This window comes from Mustela nivalis (assembly GCF_964662115.1).
Source record: "Mustela nivalis genome assembly, chromosome: 5".
Taxonomy (NCBI): domain Eukaryota; kingdom Metazoa; phylum Chordata; class Mammalia; order Carnivora; family Mustelidae; genus Mustela; species Mustela nivalis.
The window spans coordinates 77,521,458-77,545,278 of record NC_139024.1 but is presented as its reverse complement, the minus strand read 5'-3'; positions in this window follow the sequence as shown (position 1 = coordinate 77,545,278).

Here is a 23,821-nt window from a genome sequence, read left to right as displayed (position 1 = left end):
AAGGGATTTTATGGTACAACTCACTAATGTCTGTTTCTTGTGGTCAAGGTTAGCTCATTTCTTATCTCTAGATTCACACTTGGATGTACTCATGACTCTAGTTTTATACTGAGTAGATGATGAAAGAATGAGTTCCTATATAATCTTAAAGTCAGATTTAGGATTAATATCTTCCTAGGATTATTGGTAGTGAGAATAGGCACTGACTTGTCCTTCCTACCATACCAAAAACCAAGAAATAAAGTAGTGCAATGTTGGTATATTTTCAAATGTCTGGACTTCTCAATTCTACAATGTTAACATTGTTGGTACAAGTTTTGTGCAGGTATTAAATATAAAATGGAGCTTTCCCTACTAGGTTTTCTCCCTTTTTCAAGCACATACTTTTAGATGGGGAAATCATAAAGAATTTGATTGGAGCTGCTACTTTTGGGGAGGAGAAACTAAGACTAAGCCACTTGTATTTAGGATGCTGTCTTTGAATGATATAACGCTCAGTTGGGGCATGAAAGTCTGATGTTTTTTGGTGGAGTCTAATGTTCTAAAAAGAACAAGCCAAACTAAAGATAAAAGATTAAAAATAGCCTTTAATTTTTCACACATGTACTATGTATGCTTGCATGTATTTGGGGTTTCAGATTTGGTTTTATAATCTTAGTGCTCACCTTGATGAACAGTACCTGATGACCTACTAAATGATCAAGTGTGAAAAGAAGCCACATTTTCTGCCGATGAATGTACTGAAACTAAATTGGAATAACCATATTTACTTTTAATCATGAAATGAGAATGCATCTCAACTTCCTGAAGAAAAGAGATTCTCCTAAACATTTGACCAAAGTCAGTGATGCCATTTAAGTTGCTGGACATAAAAAAGACCAGAAGAGAAATTTCTGTCTGCTGAGGAAAGTGCTAAGATTTCCCAAACAAAGGGTAAAGGACTGGAATAGGAAGATGAATTTCCTATTAAAAAAAAAAAAAAAAGAAAGAAAGAAAGAAAGAAAGAAAGAAAGAAAGAAAGAAAGAAAGAAAGAAAGAAAGAAAGAAAAAAAGAAAAAGGAAAAAAAAGGATTGGGAAGAAAGGAATTTTGTGAGCATCTAATTGTGGGAGTATAAAGGAGTAGCTGCATTAACTACATTGAAAATAGTTCAGTTTTCTTTCCTTCTCATTTTGTTACCATCCGGAAGTTTCCCTAACTCATGAATTTTGCATATAAGCACATTTAATGTAGCAGAGGCTAGTGATGCAAGGTGTTCAAGGGGAGAATAGCTTGAGAAATGGGCAGAAGAAATATAAGACCATAGGTATCCTTTTAGACCTTTTAAGGGATTATCCAGTTTTTTAAAGTGTGTGTCTTTGATTGCCTAGGCTATTTTGCAACTCTATAGGGGTAGGAAACCAATAACTTACGGGCGACTACAGGTGAAGCAGATGAATCTTTTCCATAGCAATACAAGTGAAATTGTTCCTTAGAAATATAATCAATTTAAAAATTAACATTACCCCGTAACAGTTGTTCTTGAAGTATGATTCAGAATCCCTTCAGTGTCCCAGAGACCCCTTCCAGAGGACTAAAAGGTCAAAACTATTTTCATAATAATACTAAGATATATCTGCCTTTCCACTTTTATTCTTTCACAACTTGACAGTGGAGTTTTCCAGAAGCTGCATGACATATGATATCACCGCAGATGAATGCAGAGGCAGATATGGGAATCCAGATGTTTTGTATTAAGCCAGACATTAAAGAGATTTGCAAAAATGTAAAACAATGCTACTCTTCTCACTAAATTTGTGTTTATTTTGGAAAGTGTGGCTAATTTTCACGAATATATTACTTATGATTTAAAGTACTACTTCTCACCTAAAAATCACATAACCATTATATTTCTTGTAATATTTCATTTTTTTGTATTTAAATTTTGGTACATTTGTAATTTATTTTGCTACATGGCATGAGGTAAGGATTTTTTTTTCTCAGGTGGTTGGCTAGCTCCCTTACCAAATAGATTTTCCTTTCTTAATGATTTGAAATGACACCTCTACTATACATGAGATTACCATATACTCCATTACTTGTGGATCTTCTGTTATAGTGCTAGTTATGGAATTTTTAAATTATTAAAATTATATGTTTTAAGGTAGAGTGCAGAGAAGACACCCTCATTGTTCTTTTTCACATTTTCTTCCAAAATAAAATTCTTTTTTTAAAAAAAAAAATTTATTTATATGACAGAGAGAGAGAGATCACAAGTAGGCAGAGAGGCAGCCAGAGAGAGGGGGAAGTAGGCTCCCTGATGAGCAGAGAGTCCAAATGTGGGGCTAGATCCCAGGACTCTGAGATCATGACCTGAGTTGAAGGCAAAGGCTTAACCCACTTAGCCACCCAGATACCCCCAATATAAAATTCTTCTTAAAGAAGTAAATATGTTCATGGGGAGCCTGGGTGGCTCAGTGGATTAAGCCTCTGCCTTCGGCTCAGGTCATGGTCCCAGGGTCCTGGGGTCGAGCCCTGCATTGGGTTCTCTGCTCGGCAGGGAGCCTGCTTCCCCTTCTCTCTCTGCCTGCCTCTCTGCCTACTTGTGATCTTTCTCTCTTTGTCAAATAAATAAATAAAATCTTAAAAAAAAAAGAAGTAAACATGTTCAAAACAATAGCAAGTAAATATGCGAATTATGTGTAAACTATTAGCAAAGCATTGAATAGTCTTTTCTTCCCCATTCCAGAAGGATTTTATTTTTTCCAGTTTTATTGAGATATCATTGACATATAACATGGTATAAGTTTTAGGTATACAACATCATAATACAGGCAAAGTATATTTGTTGTATTACAACTGAAACTATGATCAGGAAAGAAAAATGTGTAATTTGAATTTACTATATTGGCTTGGGAAACTAGAGTATTGTCTATGGTTCTTAACTTTAGTGAAGCATTAGCAGGCAGATGTATAGATAAACATTACTATTACTCTTATTCATACTATGGTCTTCTGTCATACTTGAGATAGGTTGCTTTAATTATCTGGTCCACATAGGAAAGAAATACTAAGGTTTAAAGTCTAATGGCTAATGGTTTATAATTCATTAAAACTATTCATACAAAGGAAAAAAATGTATGTATGCATTGTGAAATGATTACCACATTAAATTAATATGTATCATCTCACATAGTTACATTTTTTTTTAATTGTGATAAGAACTTTTAAGATCCACTCTCTTAGCAATTTCCAAATATATGATACGGTATTGGATAATAGTCTTTAGAGTTCAAACTCAATCTATAAAACCACACACTCAATTGAACAACTATAATGTGCCACATACTCTATAAAGTGCTTTACATTGACATATATATTAGTTTTGGTTAGCTCTTCTTTCTTGGGCAATATCTCAATTTATGTTTTAATCTTAAATGGAATACAAGATATCCAAAAAGTACTAACATATCCACTCAAAATTTACTTATATTTACCATTTTTTATTTCCAAATCACTAGCCATTCTTTCTTATAGTTAATTATTAGTTTGAAAAGAACAAGAATTCTAATATATTTTCATTTTCAGCAAGATTGCTATTAAGTGCACTAAAACATCCATTGTTGGCCAAAAACAAGGTGGCATAATTTTCCCTGCTTTATTTTATGAGGTTGTCATGATTCTGTAGATACTTGTCTTGGAAGTTTCCTCTTCTACTTTTTTGTAGTAACAGTAAAAAATGGCATGTCAAGAGACAAGGCAAATTGGCAACATCATAAAAAATTTTATTTTCTAAAATTGTTTACTATATTTTCCTTTGGTAAAAATAACAAATAACAAATAACAATTAGCTACTCTGATGGTTTATTTTATATGTCAACCTGACTGGCCATGAGGTATCCAAACCAAACATTATTTCTGCGTGCGTTGGGAAGGTGTTTCTGGATGAGATTTGCAATTGAATCAATGGACTCAGTAAAATAAATAGCCATCACCAGAGTGGGTGGTAATCATCCAATCCAGGGAGCACCTGAATAAAACAAAAGGTTAAGAAGAAAAATTCTCTCTCTCTCTCTCCTTTTTCCTACTTCACTGTTAAGCTAGGATATCTCCTATCTTCTACCTTCTAAATGGGATTTAAACCTGTGGCTCCTCTGAGTCTCAGGCCTTTAGACTTGGACTAAATTACAACCCTGGCTTTCTTGGGTCCCCAGCTCTCAAAGGGCAGATCATGGGACTTCCCAGCCTTCATAATCATGTGAGCCAATTCCTCATAATAAATCTCATTTTGTGTGTACATATATATATATATCCTATTCATTCTGTTCCTCTAAAGAACCTAATACAACTATCTTTGGTATAAAAAAAATTAGGAAACACTCCAACAGTAACCGCTATAGCATTTTAGGAACATATTTAAGTGGCTACTTCACAGTTCCATGTTCATTCTAATTATTCATTTATTTATGTGTATTAAATATTTCCTAAATGTCTCTTATAAGTTATAAGTTAATTGTTTTCTCTTCTCTTTTTTTCAGTTTAATTTATATAATATGAAGCTATAGCATAATGGCTACATGGTTCTTCATATGAATGTTCCTTTTCTTTACTCAGTTCCGTATAAAATGTCTTGCCATAGCTAACTTATTCCACATTTCACTGCCTTTGAAATTCCAAGAGGGGTTTCCTGTGCTCTGTTGGCTTTTCCCAATTTTTTTTCTTTTCTTTTTCTCCCAGATTCTTCTAGGCAGTAATATCAAATAACTATGAGGACATCTGATACTTCCAGAGAGAGGATTTTCTGTTGGGGGAAAAAAAAAAAAAAAAAACCAACTTTCTGGAAACAGGAAATCGTTTTTAGTTGACCACATTCAGAGTTCCAAAGCTAAAAGCTTTGGAAAGTTTTATTTTATTGCTTTTTGATGCTAGCTTAATGTAGACTTGCATACTTAAGATGTCTTTGTTGGAATTATTATTTTAGAAAATGATATACATAAACATGCTATGCAGAATGGAGCCTTTATGTGTGCCAATAGTTATCAGCTATCATCTATCTGTATCATTTATCTATCACCTATCACCTACTGTAAAATAAATTATGTTAAACAGCAGAACTATATATTGCAAGCAAACAAAATTGGAATGATAATCAGTGATATACAATGCAATATGAAGGAAATTATTTTGGAACTCCATGAAGAATTGTTTTAATGTATACTATATTTAGATTTATATATTTGCTTTTGAATATGAAAATTTATTCTATAAATTAGAAAATGTTTAGAAGACAAAGAATCTGATGACACAATCATAATGTATTAGTTTGTTCATATGGAGACAATTGATAATAGCACCACTTTGACCCAAGTAATCGGAGTTTAAATTATAGAATCTATAAGTAAACCTATTGAAATAGAATTAAACCCAGGGAGTTGGGTAACATTCCCTCTCCACTTTATTTTTATCTCTGTGTTCAAAAATGTGAATTGCCAAGCAACAGAGAGAAAAATTAGTGAATTACCTCTTTCACAATTCTTTATTTCTGGTTGCATTGAGTAGGACTCATGGAGAAGACTGAACCACAGGTTAAGTGCTCATCAGTTTTGAAAGGTCATTAGTTCATTTTGTACAATGATCTTGGAAAACTAAAAGAAAACCAAAGATACATCAGTATTTTTTGTTTCTTTATGTGCCATGTATCCTGAGGTACGTGAAGAAGAATCACCACCTCCTCTGGTGACCTGAGTTTGGACCTGCCTAGGATAGAGTGAATGACTTCATGCTGGAACACGCTGAGGCTGGAGCATTCTGGCAGTTGTAACAGTCATAGCAGCCCCTCTGAGGGAACATGGAGTCCAGGGCAGTGGAATCAGCTTCCAGGTTATGAAAGCCTCCAAAGAGAACATGATGTACAGGTCAGCTTCCAGATGCTACTAGGGGGAATACTCAGTGTTGTCGTTTGGAGAACTTCACAGGGCAAGTGCCTCTCCTTACCACGCTATGCACTTCCTGTCACAGAGATCCATCTAGTAGTCCCTACTGTGTGTGAAGTACTTACAACATTATAGATGTTCAGTGAATGATTAGAAAATATAGTAAATATTATAGTCTGCCCTATAGGGATGGTCACACTGAACATTCCAGCTTCAAAAGGACCGAGGGCTAAACTGAGGATTTTATTTTATTGATATATTTTTTAAAGATTTTATTTATTTATTTATTTATTTTATTTTATTTTATTTTTTAAGATTTTATTTATTTATTTGACAGAGAGAAATCACAAGTAGGTAGAGAGGCAGGCAGAGAGAGAGAGGAGGAAGCAGGCTCCCTGCGGAGCAGAGAGCCCGATGCGGGACTCGATCCCAGGACCCTGAGATCATGACCCGAGCCGAAGGCAGCGGCTTAACCACTGAGCCACCCAGGCGCCCCTAAAGATTTTATTTATTTATTAGAGAGAGAGCCCACAAGTGGGGAGAGGGGCAGAGAGGTAGAGGAGGAAGAGTAGAGAGTGTGGGGCAGAGTGGGAGGGATAAGGAGTTATATACCACAATGATTGCACTGATGAAGTGCTTTTAAGCACTTACTATGTTCAGTAAGTTACACCAGACTAATTACGAAAGAAGATGCCTAAATATTGTTCAGAGTGTCCCATTTCAACTTTTTTTTTTCCTATGGAGGCTCACCTGGCTGGTAACTGTACTTATGTTCATATTTTCCAGCTCATTACCTTATGCTTAGGTACATCTACTTAGAAAGGACCCATATTTAGGGGTTGTTTTAATCATATTATAGAGAAACTCATGCCGAGTATAGCTGGTGTTCACAGAGTGCTACAGCAGCTGCTATGAGTGGATTTCCTGCTGAAGAGCCAGATGCCTCTGAAAGAAGGTTACCAATTACAAGAAAAGCAAGTGTTGCCAAAAAGCAAGTGTTGCTGACAAATCCTGCACAGGGATGTTGCCAGGTAAAATAGTCTTCCTCACCCTTGACCACTACTCACCAAAAGGTTTGGGCTACCTGTTTAAAATTACAGCCCCAGAGTTTCCTTGGACTGCGCTAGAAGCATCTTCCCAAGTTCAGTGTTTTCAGTGTACCAATTTAACTTCTTTTTTTTTTAACTTTATTTATTTATTTGACAGAGATCGCAAGTAGGGAGAGAGGCAGGCAGAGGGGGGGGGGGAAGCAGGCTCCCTGCTGAGCAGAGAGCCACAGAGAGCTGATGCGAGACTCGATCCCAGGACCCTGAGATCATGACCTGAGCCGAAGGCAGCGGCTTAACCCACTGAGCCACCCAGGTGCCCCCCAACTTAACTTCTTTTGTCTTTTATACTTAGCTACTTTTTTTCACTGACATACTCAGCATCATTTACACTTAAAAAAAATTGGTCTTGGAGACTATGAGTGGCTGGGTCAGTGGAAAGATGTTCACAGAATTAATTGAAGAAAATAAAATTGGTTGCCAAACTGAATTCAATATAAAACTTCAAGAGACCATGTCTGATTTCTTCTGAGTGAACTGAGATGAATATTGATGTCCACCTCTCTGTGCTGAGATTTCTTGTTATCGCCAGTAACATGATGTCTTTCCTTAGCCTCTGATCATGGCAAAATCCTATTTTATTTTTAAATGAAGTTTCTAGAAGATACAGAAAGTTAAAATGAAAAAGGAAAAGGAAAACATCTATTATTTTATAATTTCCAACAAATATATTGATATATTTGTCTAACAAAATTCATTTTTTATATATGTGGCCTGTATTCTCTTGGCAATTATTTGTTGAGTGAATATTTATGGAGCATGTGTTAATCATGATCCCTGGATTTTATACCTATTCCTTTATTTTATCCTCACCCAAATCCTATGAATTAGGTACTATATTTTACAGATGAGGAAACTGAAGTTCAGAGAAGTTCAGTCAAAACCCTGCACCACACAGTAAAGGAAGGATTGAGGTTTGCACTTAGATCTGTGTGACAATGACCATTTGTTAGTTCTTACTGTTTATTGCCAACACTGCAAGCGAGGTCACAAACACAAACATGCGTGAAGATGGATAATTTGCTTTTGTAAGGGGGAAAAACTGGATTAACATTTTCTGAAAATTGTTAATGCATTTATGGTTACATTCAACCACTGAGGAGACCACTGAGACCTAGAGGTCCTTAAAGTAAATGTCGCCTTTCACAATCAGAGACATTTGGCAATCCTAACTGAGCCACACGTGTTCATCTCTTACACATGTGGCTGCAAACAGATGTGCAGACATTGAAAAGCACAGAGGAGTTTGTCCTGCAGACTATTTTGTCCCAAATTTGACATATAAGTTCTCTAGGGAAATGTTACATCATTGAAGTTATATGCAGTGCTAGCAAAAACACAAGAGGTTTTAATATTTTTTAAACAAATGAACAATTAAGAAACATGATGCAGCTCAACTATATTTACTTTAACTTAAAATAATTCAAATCACTGGGTTCAGATTTTCCAGATCACAGGGTGATTATACAATGTTTATCTTGGGCTTAGGGGTTAGGCAGCATATGTTGAAAAATTCATCTGTATTAACACCTGCACTTTACCTCAGTTTCCCTGAAAAGCTGGAATAATAATACCTCTGAATGCTATTGTGAGAAACAGTGGATAATCCACGAAAAATACTCAGGACAACAGCTGACTCGTGGTTTGCATTTAAGAAATGTTAACAACTCAACATTAAAATGGGCTATTCAGTGGAATCCACAACTTGTGATACTCTTCTAATTTTTAATGGGTTTTGTATATTTCTTTTCATCCTGCAGTACATGATTTAAAATTCAGGGAAAAAACTTTCAAACATTCTTAACTCAAAATCATTGTTTCTTGACTGTCGTTTCTTTGTTCTTTACACCGTACTTTCTTAGTCTTCATGATTTATTTCAACATTAATTGGTCTTCCATTCTCTTTCCTGATTTACACCAATTACCAAGTCTCTTAAAGTACTAATCATATACTTTTATTACATTGTTTACTAGCTTTGCATCTCTGTGATCTCTTAGTATTTTTTCTATCAGTTTAATGATTTATTCAAATTCTTTTTTTTTTTTTTTAAGATTTTGTTTATTTGACAGAGAGAGATCACAAGTAGGCAGAGAGGCAGGCAGAGAGAGAGAGGAGGAAGCAGGCTCCCTGCTGAGGGCTGAGCAGAGAGCCCGATGCGGGACTCGATCCCAGGACTCTGAGATCATGACCTGAGCCGAAGGCAGCGGCTTAACCCACTGAGCCACCCAGGCGCCCCGATTTATTCAAATTCTAAATTGCAATGTATAAACCACAAAATTAAAATTATCAGGTACAGAAAAAAAAAACTATTAAACAAAATGAGCATTAGCAAATGAGAAAAAAAATGACTCTAAATGCTTGTACTGCCCTTCAGTCAGTGTGCCCTTGGGCAGATCACTCATAATTCCCTGGTTCAGCTTCTTCATCTGTAAAATAAAGATCATAATATCTGCCAGGCCTTCCTCCAAGGTTATTGTGAAATAAGATATTATGTGTAGACTATCTGTAAACACTATAATCTGAGAATATGAGAGCTTGTTTATTTAAAACTTCATGGTTAGAGATAAGATAAAATAAGTAAAAGCCCCTGTAAGCTGTATACAAAGTGCCTGTGTTACACATGATGCTTTATGAGAATTTATTTATTTAATCCTTTATGATGGAGGCACCATGGTATGATGTGGTGGTTTTGCAACGTGGGAGAGACTTTCCCAGAAAGACAGCACACAGTAAGTGGAACTTGATAAAGGCTAAATAAGTGGTCTTGAGTATGTGTACTATATAGTGTCCAGAAGTGAAAATGAGAACTAGGATTGGCCGGTCTTTTCAGGGAACATGTAAAAAGAGATGGGTTTTTGACCCCATCATAGTTTGTGGGGTAGGATTGAAATAGAGAGGACAGAAGTGGGGGATCCAGATGGAAGAACACCCTCAGAGAATGTGTAGAGGAGTAGTAGAGCACAAATGTTAAATAATGGAATGATCTGGATGCAGCAGAGCTTTCCTGTAGGGAAGTAGGGGAGATACAACTGGCAAGACTGAGCGAGTCTAAATGGAATGCCAAGAGAATGATGTACTTTGTTAGCACAGCATATTTAAAAGGAAGGCAACTGAAGGATTTTTGAGCAGAAGAATAATGTGGTAATAACTGTGAACTCTAGCTTCAGACAAACCAATTTCTAATCCAAATTGGCCTTTTTGCCAATGTTTTCTTAGGCAATGCTTACTGGATGTGCATGGTGCAGTGGAAAAAGTGTGAGTCTGGGAGTCAAGGGAAGACCTCTGGAATGCGAGGCCTCTTTTCTGGACCTACCTTTGGGCCAGCGTGGCAGGCAAAGCCATTGTCTTACATTTTGGCTCTTTCCCATCCCTTCTGGAACCATTTCTGCTACATTTTTATTCCACTGGATTCCTATCAGTGTTCCTCCAGGTTAAGAATACAAAAACAGGTTAAAAGATGTTTTCTCAAAAAGGTTCCAACTGTCCCGTCTGCCATTAATTCTTTTTCCATTTCTTTATTGCTCCATCTCCTTTAGCTGATCATATATTGCCTTTCAGCATACAGTACGTTACTACATCACAATTAGAAGCATATGATTACATGTGCTCGCTTCGGCAGCACATATACTAGAAGCATATGATTACATTTTAAATGACCATTTCCTGTCCAGATCCATCATTAAAATGATTTGTCACTAACAATTTCCACCTCATATTTAATGTTATTTTAACATCAGGTATTTCTCATTATTTAAATTATCATAAGTCAAGCTTTACGTAAAGAGTTTGAAAATCATCTTTGTATCTTGAGAGGCTAATGTCAATCTTATTTTTGGCCAGGAAAAAAAATATTTGATTCTAAAGTTATTTTTTGGGGTCCCATGTTGATTATTTAGATACTGACATGTTAAAAGTAAGATTTTTCTTTCCTTTTCTTTCTTTCTTTTTTTTATTAGGGAAAATAAAATCAACCTGCCCATCTACCTTCAGTCTCTCTAAATTAGAAAGAGGAGATAACTTAAGTATTTTTTATATATACCTTGATATTTATCTTGGCTTGCAAAGAATGGAAGAAACCCATTATTCTACATACATACGTAAAATTTGAATCCAGCATTATTTAAAGGATGCTCCACAAAACCTAAGTAGTACAGAAAGGGCATGTCTGCTATAACTCCTGAGCCAATAAAGAGGACTGATTAGAATCATAAAGCTATCCCACTAAAGTATAAAATAGAAATATGGGAGACTAAATGGCCACAGCAGAGAATCCAGAACCACAATTTCTAAGTTTCTATTTTTCTTTCTCAGAGAAATAGGCTATAACTTGACATAAATTATCTCGATATCAAGAATGTGTTCTTATTTACTTTTCACATTGTGAAGTTATATAGACATTCTATGTCCAAAATATTAACAGGCTATCTATGGATCAATTTGAGGTCCTTGGAAAACAAATATTAAACAGTTATGGAAATGACTGATGGTGATTTCTGTCTGGAAACCATGATAATATCATGGTCATCTAAGTTTTAAATTGTTATAAATGAAAATGGACTATGAATTTATTTCCAATGCCAGTATATCAGTGTCATTTTGCAGATATAAAATAATCTTTTCAAAACACTATTTTAGGGCATTTACCTTCTATTTTATAATTGCTACACTTAGAATGTTCAGAGGTAAAATTATCTGGAGTTAGACATCGAGATTGCTAATATATATCCCTGGTTTTTAAATAACTTTGTTGTGGTCTGTTATGATTTTTATTTGGGGAATTATTTTGATAAGACTACTCTTTTTTCAAATAAAATTTGAGGTAATTAAAAAAAAGGATTTTTATTAAAAACCTTAATTCCTAAGAAGAAAATCAGAATTCATTACTGAAACAAGATGGAAAAAAGAACTCCTTAAGACTAAAAATATCTCTTGCCACTTTTTGAAAACGAAGCTTTCAAAAATTTCATTTTCAAAGCCAGCATTTCTTCCAGATGATGAAATAAGTTAAAAATTGAATGTTTTAAATCCAAGAAAGAATGCTTGTGCCAGGTGGGGAGAGGGAAGGAAAAGATAATCTTTAGAACTATATGTAGTTCCAAGTTCAGTTATTGATTTTTACTTTTAAACCCAACCAGTCATTAATACATGTATAGTATCAATTGTGCACACGTCTAGGGCATGATCCAAATAACATACAAGACATGATCACGAGTTATATCTAAATGGGAGGGATAAGTAAATATATATATTTACAGATATGTATCTCATAAAAGTATGAGAAAGGATACGTAATTATCAGAGCACATTTAGGAAACACAAAAATTAGGGTAGATTTAATATACTGTCACAGAAGTATGCATATAAATAAGAAACTGGAGATAACAGATTAATTAAAACATATAGTTCAAGGAAAAGTTGACATTACATAGTAATGAATAGGAAAGTGATTTTGCAGAGGGAAAGCAAAGAAATACCATGTGTCATATCCCTATTAGACTTCTTTTTCATCTGCCCTCTGCCTCAAAAATGGGTCTGCATCTACTACATTAATAAGGCTTTACTATACTCTGGCTTTTGGATGAGTTTGGGACTTTAATTTCTTCCAGGTTCTGCTAATCTCTCCCTTTCCTCAGCCCTTTGGGTTTAAGAGTCGTAAAATCTCATTGCTACCACCCCTCACTCCTTTCTATATATGGTAATTAAAAATCAAACTTTTATAATATGTCACTTTGTAAATAGATACTTATCTAATGATCTCTTTTCTGGAGCTTTGGCTGAAACATTAGCTGGTACCAAAGTTGGCCCCAGGAAACAGCAGCCTTGAAATGAGACTCTAGGATTGATATGCCATATATGTGAGGAGTGTAGGGATAAAATTTTGTTGGGGGTATACAGAATCAGATAAGGGGTAATTCTTGGCATCTTGTAACATAAATATTCAGGTTACCACTATGGTTTCATGAGATGATAAACTGTAGAGATGGAGTGGCTGTGGCACTTAGCTCCCCTGATAAGATTTTAGGGTCACTTAGGTTCTTCTTATAGTCAGTCCTAGAGAATACAGATATGAAAAAAAAGAGAGAATTAAGGCTATGAACATGTAATTATGAATATGCTGAGTCACAAGGTTTCCTGAGTAACTGTGAAAGACACAACTGACAACCAAACTCAAGGTATGATTGTGAAGGCTGCAGACTCATAATATAATTATGAACACAATATAATTATAAACTGGACCTGCCAGATCTCTTAATATGCTAAGGAAAAGGCAATGATCAGTAAACAGTGGAACATTGTCTCATTGGGTGGGACATACAAGAAGACATAGATGAAATTAAGAGCTATGAATCTCTCCACATTTCTTGAACCTTCGTCACCTTAAAGCAAATAGTGACTCTCTTCAACTCTCTCTCATCAATGGGCCTATCAAGAGAGTAGAAGCCAAACAGCCAGGATTGAGGGTACAAGGCCAATTTACAGAAAGAGGAATGAAGTTTCAAATCACCTCACCAGTTAAAAAACCCTTATCCAGCAGAAGTACTTGCAGAGAGCGAAGAGACATGGAAATGGGTGGTGGAAATAGGCAATTATAATAATCAATTTATGCTAGTGGCTGATTACAGAGAGAAAATTTAGAAGCTAAATTTTATAATATTACATTACTTTTTCTTCTATTTTTCCCATGAATTTCTTATATGAAGAGTAGTAATAGTAGCTAACATTTTAGACTTTGGGAAGGAATACAACTGAATTGATATTACTCTATGATGATAGATGAGCTGATGAGACTATTCACGGTTAGCAGACATAGGCTTTCCACCAGGACTAGGCCAATATTGGGTGCTGAGGGGCAAAAAAACCCCTCTAACTCATCTTGTACTACAACAAAAATCCTCCCCCACCCTCTGATTACCCATCAGGCCGGAGCCTAGCAGAAGATAGGAAGTAGTGAGAAGAATGATGTCAGGAACCTTGTTTCTTTGACTCCATTCTGATGAGGTTACCTAGGGCTGGCTATGATCTCAATGGGAAATCAGGCTCTTCCCCAGGTGGACTTCTCACTCTTTTCCTAGTGAGTCCTCCTCCCACCTCTCTGTACATGGAATGGAGAGAAGAGTAGGAGCGCTACTGCTGTTGGTCCCAGATTCCTGCATGATTTCCTAAACTCCATTCACACCTTGAGCATTTGTCCCTTTATAAATAAACCTTACTTTAGTTACTTTGATGAGAGTGAACCATCTGTTTCCTGTGAGGAAGGACCCGGACAGACACTTGAATGAATGATAACAAACATGCCAAAACCAACTTTAGAATATGCAGAGACAAATTTGGCAAGCTTTACTGTAAACACACACACACACACACACATACACACACACAACACATACACACACACACACACACACCCAAAAGCTCATTAAGAATTTTCCCTTTTTGTGTATATTATCTGAAAAGACATCACTGAGTCACCATTTAACAGAACAAACGTTCTGAACTCCACTCATTTCTTTTTTTCTTTTTTCTTTTTTTAAAGATTTTATTTATTTATTTGACAGAGAGAGAGACAGAAAGAGAGGGAATACAAGCAGGGAGAGTGGAAGAGGGAGAAGCAGGCTTCCCATTGAGCAGGGAGCCGAGTGCAGGGATGGATCCCAGGACCCTGGGATCATGACCTGAGCTGAAGGCAGACACTTAACGACTGAGCCACCCAGGTGTTCCAAGCTCCGGTCATTTCTAAAATGACACTGACATTCTCCATGAGGGCCACTAAATGTCCAGGTCATGGAATGACTGGGATCTAGAGCAGTAATGCTTTGGAACAATGTAGTGAAGGTAATCTCTTCTAGCAACCTTAAAAATGTCTACCAATACAAAACAATTTACCATACTTACCAACGAATACAAAACTATTTACTATAATTAATGTTCAAATTCCCCTTTCTCAGTTTTACATCTGTATACTCAGTCTAAATAAGCATGACATCATCATGTAAGTTATGTGCATTCAGAGTTTTCAAATAACAATGTAGATTTTTACTGATTCATTCAATCTCTCTTATTTATTTCTCTCTAGTGACTAAGGGTGAGTAGTCAGAGAAGGTAGCTCATCTGCAGCTAGGTTTTCTATCTAGTTACCTATCTGCTAAGGGTTAATAAACTGTATCAAAATATAAAAACACTCCAAGTCATTAAAATCCACTAGGTTTGCTCTCTTGCCTAAAAACCTAAACCAAAGCAAACCAAACTAAATTAAAGGAAAACATGTATCCTAAGCTGGAATTGGGTTTGTTGTTTTTCCTTTAATATGACACATTCATTAATCCAGCCAACATTTGAACATCAACAAGGTGTTAGTTTAGGTACTACTGATAAAAACAACCCAAAGGAAAAAGAGAAAAAAAACTACATACACATGAGTCTTTCTTGTGGAGAGGTTTTAGTCCAGTTGGGAAGAACAAATTATAATATAAGATAAATACCATGGTAAAGGTAAGCCATGGGCATACATAGAAAGGGCATTCAAATCAAGTGGGAGATGGTACAGAAAATCTTAAGGAAATCATATAGAAGAAAAATCGTGGAGAATAAATAGAATTAGATAGTTCAAGAAAGAGGACAAGGGCATTCCTAGGACAATGACAAATACATATAAAGATGGAGAGATCCAAAATAGCACAGTATGTTCAGGGTCCTTCCAGTGGTATTTTATAGCTTAAGAAAATGGTGAATATGAGAAGGTGAAAAGTAACAAACATAGAAAGCCTGGAGAAAGACTACAAAGCTTTTACTTTATACAGAGAGTTAAAGGACTATATCATTCCAAATGCCATTGGTTGCAAAAATCAGAACACCTTATGGTAAATGGCTTAAAAAATTAGAAAAGGTACTGACTTGTAGAGCTGTAAGACTTCAGGGTTCGCTAAATCCAGGAGCTTCCTGTCACTTCCTGAGGTTTGCTTTCCTCTGTGTGCTGGATCCAAACTCAAGCTATGGAAATATCGCATGGGGCAAAATAAGTGTCATTCTCTGTAGACTCTCTTTCATACTACAAGGTTTAGAGTGAGAGAAGAGGATTTTACCCCAGCATTTGAAGCAAGAGTTTTGAGGTTCACTGACATTGAAACTTTTTAGGTCACATGACCACCCTTAAATCAACCAGGGCTCATCACTGGGAAGGGAAATTTTTTCCATGAGGCACACTTGTTAAATTCTCGAAACTTAATCATTTCACGAGTAATGGCAATACCTCTTTTTTTTAGCACCACGTTTTCTAAAAAGCTCAATTAATGCTACCTTTCCTTCTTTCCATTGGAGTAAGTCATCATGTTCAAATGATACTAACTCTTGGAGAAAAGAGTGACATGTTATAAACCAACTGGAATTTCATTATCTTAGTTATGTTAATTACATATGATGGGTATTAGAATTTCAAGGCCTGTTCCCTTTTTCAAAAGAGAACTTTTAACCAGTGTCTGTATGGCAAAGGACAGAGTCTAATATGTCACAGGCTAGCATGAATCCTACCTATGTTATACATTATTCTGTATTAGTCAGCCCATACTGATGTCCAAGTTTTTCTTCTGGCATTTATTACGGACTTCTTAGTACTGTCCTAGGTATTCAACATATAGTCTTTGTGGATGGCGTCTTTGTCACTTGGTTTCTTGAAAAAATCAAAGCACTTTTCTTCAATGTGCTTTACACAATGTGTCCTGGGCCCCTTCCACATGTTCCCTTCACTGGCTGCATCCTCTCTCTGGTGATCTTCTTGTTCTCATCTCAGTGATGGCAGATACATTTGAAGTCCTTTTTAGTGAGAAGTCACTTTTTTGTTAGGAGTGCTTTTGTTCACAGTGCTTTGACACCTTAAGAAAAAGAATATTTAACATAAAAACATGAAGCCACTGTTGAGCATTATTTAATCCACAATATTGTATAGAATATGTCTCTTTCAACTAATAAATTTTGTGAATGTCTATTTGTGTTTATTAAAATTCACTTCACATTTGCATCAATTAAGAGTAGATTTTTCCTTCTCTTTCAAACTGGTTTATTTGGCTTTTATTGTCCTTAATGTTGATCTGTATTTGGACAAGACTGATTAAACTCTTCTCAGATATTGTCTAATTTCTAATGGCATTTGGGTCAAATCTTGCAAGTGACTCATTGACTATACATTAATCTTTAGTGGATTATACATGGATCTTAGTGAGCATGCAATATATAATTAATAAATTAAAAACAGTTTTAAAACCAAGTTAAGAAAAGTGCTCTCAACCATAGTCTTTTTATTTGCATAAATGATTAAACTGAGTCTTATCTGAAGAGGAACTATCCAGTATTAAATTATGTGGGATCCACTAATAATATCTTCCTAGGAAAGGATGCTCTCCTATAAAGATGGTTTCCATTCTCCATCTCTGTTGATGATTTCAGAGTTTGGAATTTGCTTATGAAATTTGTAGAAAATCCTAAATTACAGGATTAACAAAAAACAGATAGATATAAACTGGACTTACTACTTTGCAAAATTGGCCATATAAAAATCTAACAGAATTTAGTATGCTCAAGTACATAAGAGATTTGTTAAGGCCATAAAACATAAGATTTTGTCCAAAAATGACCAATATAGTAAACAACAGGCTGCAAAATCAACAAAGAACTGTATCATACAGTATTTTTTTACTGCTACTAGGAAAGAAATACATTATTGGTAGTTTTGAAAGTAGTGGTATTTCTTTACATTGTTCTCACTTGAGATTTCTAACAAAATACATATTACTTTAAAATGGAGTACTATTGCATTGTAATATCAATTTTATTCTTTTTGCTCTAAGGAGTATACCCTGCGTTCTGAAGAGTTGTATATCCTAAAGCGTAAGTTGGTCACCTATAATATAGATAGTCACTTGATGAAGTCAGTGGGTTTTCTGAGGTCCTTTTCAAATCACTGTTCTATTATGGTTGTGAAAAAGGAATCATTACTGGTAGAGTAGCAAGAAATTGTGGAAAATCACTCTTCTGTATCCTTTGAACCCATAGGAGTTAATATCTTCAATTTCTTTGCATTATAGCTAGCTTTATGCTTGTCTTAGTCCCTCATTGTTCTGTCCTTAAAGGTGGAGTTTGTGGGTCATATATCTTCTCATCTCTTGCATCAGTAAGAAAAGTTCTTCTCATATGAAAGGTACATCCAAAATGTTGGTAAATTGAATTGACTGCCAGGAGAACCACATTAGTTAGTTAGACATGTAATACTTGATGAATCATTTAACCTTCTTGAGCCTCAGTTTCTTCATCTATAACATGAAGGAGTTGACTAGCTAATCTTGAAGACCTCTTCCTGTTCTAAAATGTTGCAGAACCCTTTTAGCAATAATCAAGTATCAGTCAGCCCTATTAATGTAACTTCCCTAGAATTCTATGGGGCATGTTTATATCCCAATATTTTGGATTGCATCTGCTACAAATCATCTACAGCCTATAAAGAGGTTTGAATTCCGCAGTTCTTTTTAAGTTTTTTTTTCGTTAGCAATCTTGCTGAACTATAGTTGTTTAATGCATACTAATAATTGCTTCTACTCCATGCCACATCTGAGAAAAGGGGCCCTTCCCTGCACAATGACTCGCTCTAAGAGATGTTATACCTCCTGTAAGAATTTTTGGGTTAATTTCAGCCCTTGCAATTACTTTGCATGTTCCTCAGGCAGAGACTTGCCTGGTGGTTCAGGCCAAAGAATGTAAGTTGAAGTTTTGTTTTGTACTCCTGTGTTTTGTCCTAACTTTCTAACCTGTACTGAAGCAAGGGATTGCGCACTTTTTTTTTTTTTTTCCAGTTTACATAATTAGGAAAAAATAGTAAGAGAGTGTAAAAGCTGTTGCCTCTCAGGTTTATGGTAAAGATCAAATGTCAGTAAGGGTTCACTGTAGATTAAATGTATTCTGAAATGATGAGTTTCCTCAATGTCTACGACTACCTATTTTCTTGAGCTCTGCATTCTGAAACAAAGCACACACATGCTCCCACCCACACGTGAACTTTGCTGAGCTGCACTTTGGCACGGAGGGTGTGACTGTAAAGTCATAATAAACCGTGTAGCCAACAAAAACCACTTAACTAGGCCCACCTATACAGTGTGACGGAGTAGAGGATAAGCCTCACTAAAATATTTCACCTGGCATGGGTTCAAGTTTTGAAGTTGAATGAGTCTGCTTTTGTTTTTCTCACTAAGCCTGGAAGAAAGGGACTTGTCTGCGAGGACGCGGGAAAAGAAGGAAGGAATGAGTTAAGTTCTCAGCATCTTAAATTCTTTTTCTTTGTGTTTTTTTTCGAACAAGCACACCACATTGAATAGCATGTGGAAAATTGGCATTTCCAGTGAATAAAAATTAACTGGCAAACAATAAAAGGAAAAACAGAGGAATGCTGTTGGATGCTGTTTGGCTTGTCTTGTCTTGTCAGAGAAAGAACACGTGTGAATCAAATGGTTTAAGATGAATTTCACCTACATGTCTGGCTCCTGTTCACATGTTTTAGATTTCTTCGTCAACTTTTTTTGCTTGGTAAGGATTTTTTAAAGTATGATTCTTCTATATGTTAAAAATAAAAAAAAAGACTATAAAAGGAATATGGGTGAACAACAGTTCAACTGCTTCATTTTAGAAAACGTGCTCACTTTTGTTTTCTTTGGGGGAAGTATTTTTTTTTTTTTAAGTTTTTTAAAAAGCCAGCAAACTAACACAAGTATCTGTAGAGTTCTGGCCTTTGGAAAACGTTGCTAATCTAATATTTTCAAAAGAAAGCATGTCTTTTTTAAGAAAACACACATAAGAAAACTTTTTCTATATCAAAATACTTTTCTTCAGGCACAATAGTTTTGCCCCTCTGTGGTATGCTGCACTCACTTAAAATGTTTCACTCTAAAACATCACTTCATTCTAGGCATTGTAGAAGTGTCCATCTGCTTTGCTGTGGAGTTATGCAGTGGTTGAATGTGTTTGGTTTTAGTAAAAAGCCAGAAGCCCGCCTCAAAGCTGTCTTGTCTCTTGCTATTTTCCTTTGGAGCAGATAACCATCTGACACAGAATACAATTTATATTTGCATTCAAAGAAATGAATACAGAACAGTTTCCTTCTGTCATGCCAACTCTATCACGAATTGTGATTGAAATAATTAATCAGAGGCAGGTATTTGGTGAAAGAACATATGTTCAATGACAGAGATCAACTTTCATGAAGAATACCTTCATGAAAAGTTGTACAAATTTATATTGTAGTGACAAGGATGTCAAACAACTCCACACATGTTAAACAATTCACAACCAAGACCTTTCCAATAACATCAAGGTCATGATGTTTTCACAACTCTCAGAAAATGTCATTAAATCATAATGACTGGTGAGGCATTTCAAACAGTGTTTAACTTTCAAAGTAATTGGACATTAACTTCATGGGAAAATACATCATGAGAAAAAATTACCTACAAATGATACTGCTCAGTAAAGCCAGACTTCATTATGTGATATCAGGTTGTAGTAATCTTAAAGGTAGAAACTTTCAGAATTATAGACTAGTTGCATTGAAGACAACTTAGATCCCTCAATATATCATTTTGTGGATGAGGAAATTCAGTGATGTCAGGTGACTACACAGCAAATTATGAGCAAAGCTCAGTAGAGACTCAAATCTCCTGTCCCCAGCCCCATCTACATCACACTATAGCATATTTCATGTAGCTTCTGGGGTGATAACCTTGTCTCCATTTCATATCAGTGTCTCTGACATCTAGAGTTTGAAAGAGAGAAGCACCTGCATTTTAGCTGAAGAGACTAGAGTGGATGTCAAACCAAGTTTCCTAAAGAAATAGTAGCGGTGTCTATCAGGAGCCCAGAAACCTGTAGCATGGATCTATTTAAGATTTTCTTTCTCTTTCAATCTCCCTCTCTCCCTTCCCCAGTAAATATAAATAAGTAAGTAAGAAATAAATGCATAGACTGAAAGGGATATTCTATTCTTTTTTGAAATGATCCAGAAACTCAATTCCTAAGAAAGAAATGAAATTCTTTTCCCCAGTGACTCCATTATTTTGATGAGTTTTTGGTAGAAGCTAACAATTATCTCTCTGAAGACAAATATTCCTACAAAAGCAAAATAAGAGAAGTTATTTCAGTGACCACTTTTTTCAGTTATTTTTCTGTGTGTGTATGTATGTGTGCATGTGTGTGTGCACATAAAAACTATGTTAAGGTATTTTTCAATTATGTGGACCATAAAAAAGGAAAATTTTAGAAATATACATTAAATCAAATATTCCAAATGTAATATTTATGTTCTAAAGTGTGATCATAATTTGACTGTTTTGTTTGATTTTATTTCTTAAAAATAAAATCCAAAATTAAAAGAATAACATGTTTAACAGCTTTTGAAAGGTATGTAATTGCTGACTGTAACAGCAGGTGATTGAGGGTTCAAAAACTATTTTGCATGAGCCTCCAAATTATTCATCATTAAATCAGCCCAATGTGTTCAGCTTTCACAGACCAGCTTAGTAGCACTGCCAAATTAAAGTTGGCATCTTGAGAGCTTATTGAATCTTTCTGACCAAGTATTTTGTTAGTTAGAATTTTTCAGAGTAAGACAGAATCATTATTGGAAATAGAACAGCACTTGCCTGTGAAAATAAGTTTTAACACTGTTTCTCTAAGGGTAATGTTATATTTTGCTTCCTCATTTTTCTTTTGTATCCTGGTGAAAATACAGTTATGCCCCAATATCCGTATTCCTGAAAACTTCCTCCATCTTACTTTGGCTTGTAATAGTTGACTTCTAACACTACAGGATAGGACCCTTTAACCCTTCATGAAACTAACACTGAAAGTATTATTTCTAACATTTTTCTTTTCAGTCCCTCTTTAAAGCCACTTCATACCAGTCAACTAAAACAAAAGTTCTTACTTCTTTTTCCTCTTCGAGTTTAATGTTTCTTAAAAAAAAAAAAAAAAAAAAAAAGATGTTTGTTATGTTTAAATAGTGAACAATGTAGAAAACAATGACAATGACTTACCTTCTGAAACTGCAATATGCACAGTGGTAAATTATTTTTAAAATTTGTTATCTGTAATATAACACAGTATGTATTCTTCAGAGATCACCAAAAGGGCTATCTGTTTCACTTTCCCCTAAAAGCAAGAAACAGTCATATGGCACCTTCCACAGTGCCTAGATATCTCCTTAACTAGATAACCCAGTTCCTCAGGTACATTTTCCACTTTACATGTTACTATGCAACAGTGTCACTAATTCCTGCCACTGCATCATAAGGATCCCTTTCCCCCAGTCTTATCCAGCAGCATTCTCTCACTTTCTTGTAAGCCCTCCCAACAACCTCAAAGTGGTTGGGATTTGCCTCAAAATCTCAACAAGACATTTTACATTTTCCCTAAAACTCTCCTTAGGTGCCTCCAGATTCTTCCTACTACCTCATCCTAAAGCCACTGTTAACATTTTAAGACTTTTGTTGGGATAGCACACCATTTTCAAGCATAAAAATCTGTATTGGCTATGTCCGACTGTGTAACAGATCATCTCAAAACTTAGTGGGTTTTTATTAAAGAAACAGTATTTTTTTCTTCATCATTTCTGAGGATCAGAAATTTGGGAGTAGCTTTTTGGATGGCTCTGGCTTCAGGCCCTTCATAAAATTGTAGCCAGGAAAGAAATCATTTGAGGGTTTCACTGGGGCTGGAGGATTCTCTTTCAAGGTGATTCAGTTGCTGGTGGGGTGGTGCTGGTTGCCAGAAGAGGCCTCGAGTTCATCACTGCATGGTTCTCTCAAGAGGGCTGCTGAGTGTCTTGTGGCTTTTCAATATTGGAAGACAATTCTTCATGGGTCTTTCATAGCTTGTGAACAGAGGAACCCCAAACTTCCTTTGTTCTGAACTATCTTTTCAAGGATGCTTGCATAGCAAAAGCCTTGCTGGATAGAAATAATCATACTCCAGAGCAAAAGACAGTTTAATTTTTCTCTTCCCTTATCATAAAGTTAATGTCTCTCTGAGGCAAAGACAGTCAGGTTTAAAAAATTGAGTCCCCTAGACTTGAGTTTCATCTTCAAGGCAATGTACCACATGGATGTTGTCTATGGTCCACTTTGCATTAGCTTGTGGGAACTGAGGTTCAGGTAACTGGCACAACACTGGTATTCTGATTACTTCCATTGTTTTGAGCCAAAAACTGTCCTTGGAGTGTGAACTTGGAGTCTCATGTCATCTACTACCATCCAAAAACCTGTGGCAAGTTAGCATGTAGGTAAGGTACAATCTCAAATAGCTCAGAGTTCTTGACAGGTGGATGGCTTCCACCAGAGTGAATGATCCAATAGGCCAAGACAGAAGCTGAGATGATTTTTTTGACCTAACAGAGAAAAGCACACACCATTTCCACATTTCCATCATAGGCCAGCCCTGATTCAATGTGGGAAGGGACAAAACAAAGGAAGGAACACCAGATGAGGATCATTAAGAGATACCTTGATACCTGGTTATCACAGGTCTCCTAAAAATTGTAAAAGTTATAAAAACTTGAGCTCAGAAATAATATATTGATCATTTTTTGTGCTAACTGCAGAAATCAAACTAGTACATTTCATATTACATTAGTAATACTATTGTTGAATTTCATTGCCCTAGATTTTCATATAAAGTGTGATGAGTAGATCTATAAAAGCAGAAAATATTTCTTGGTATACACTTTATCATCTAGTAAGCAGAAAAAAAATCTCAGCATTGAATCAGAAGTGGTAT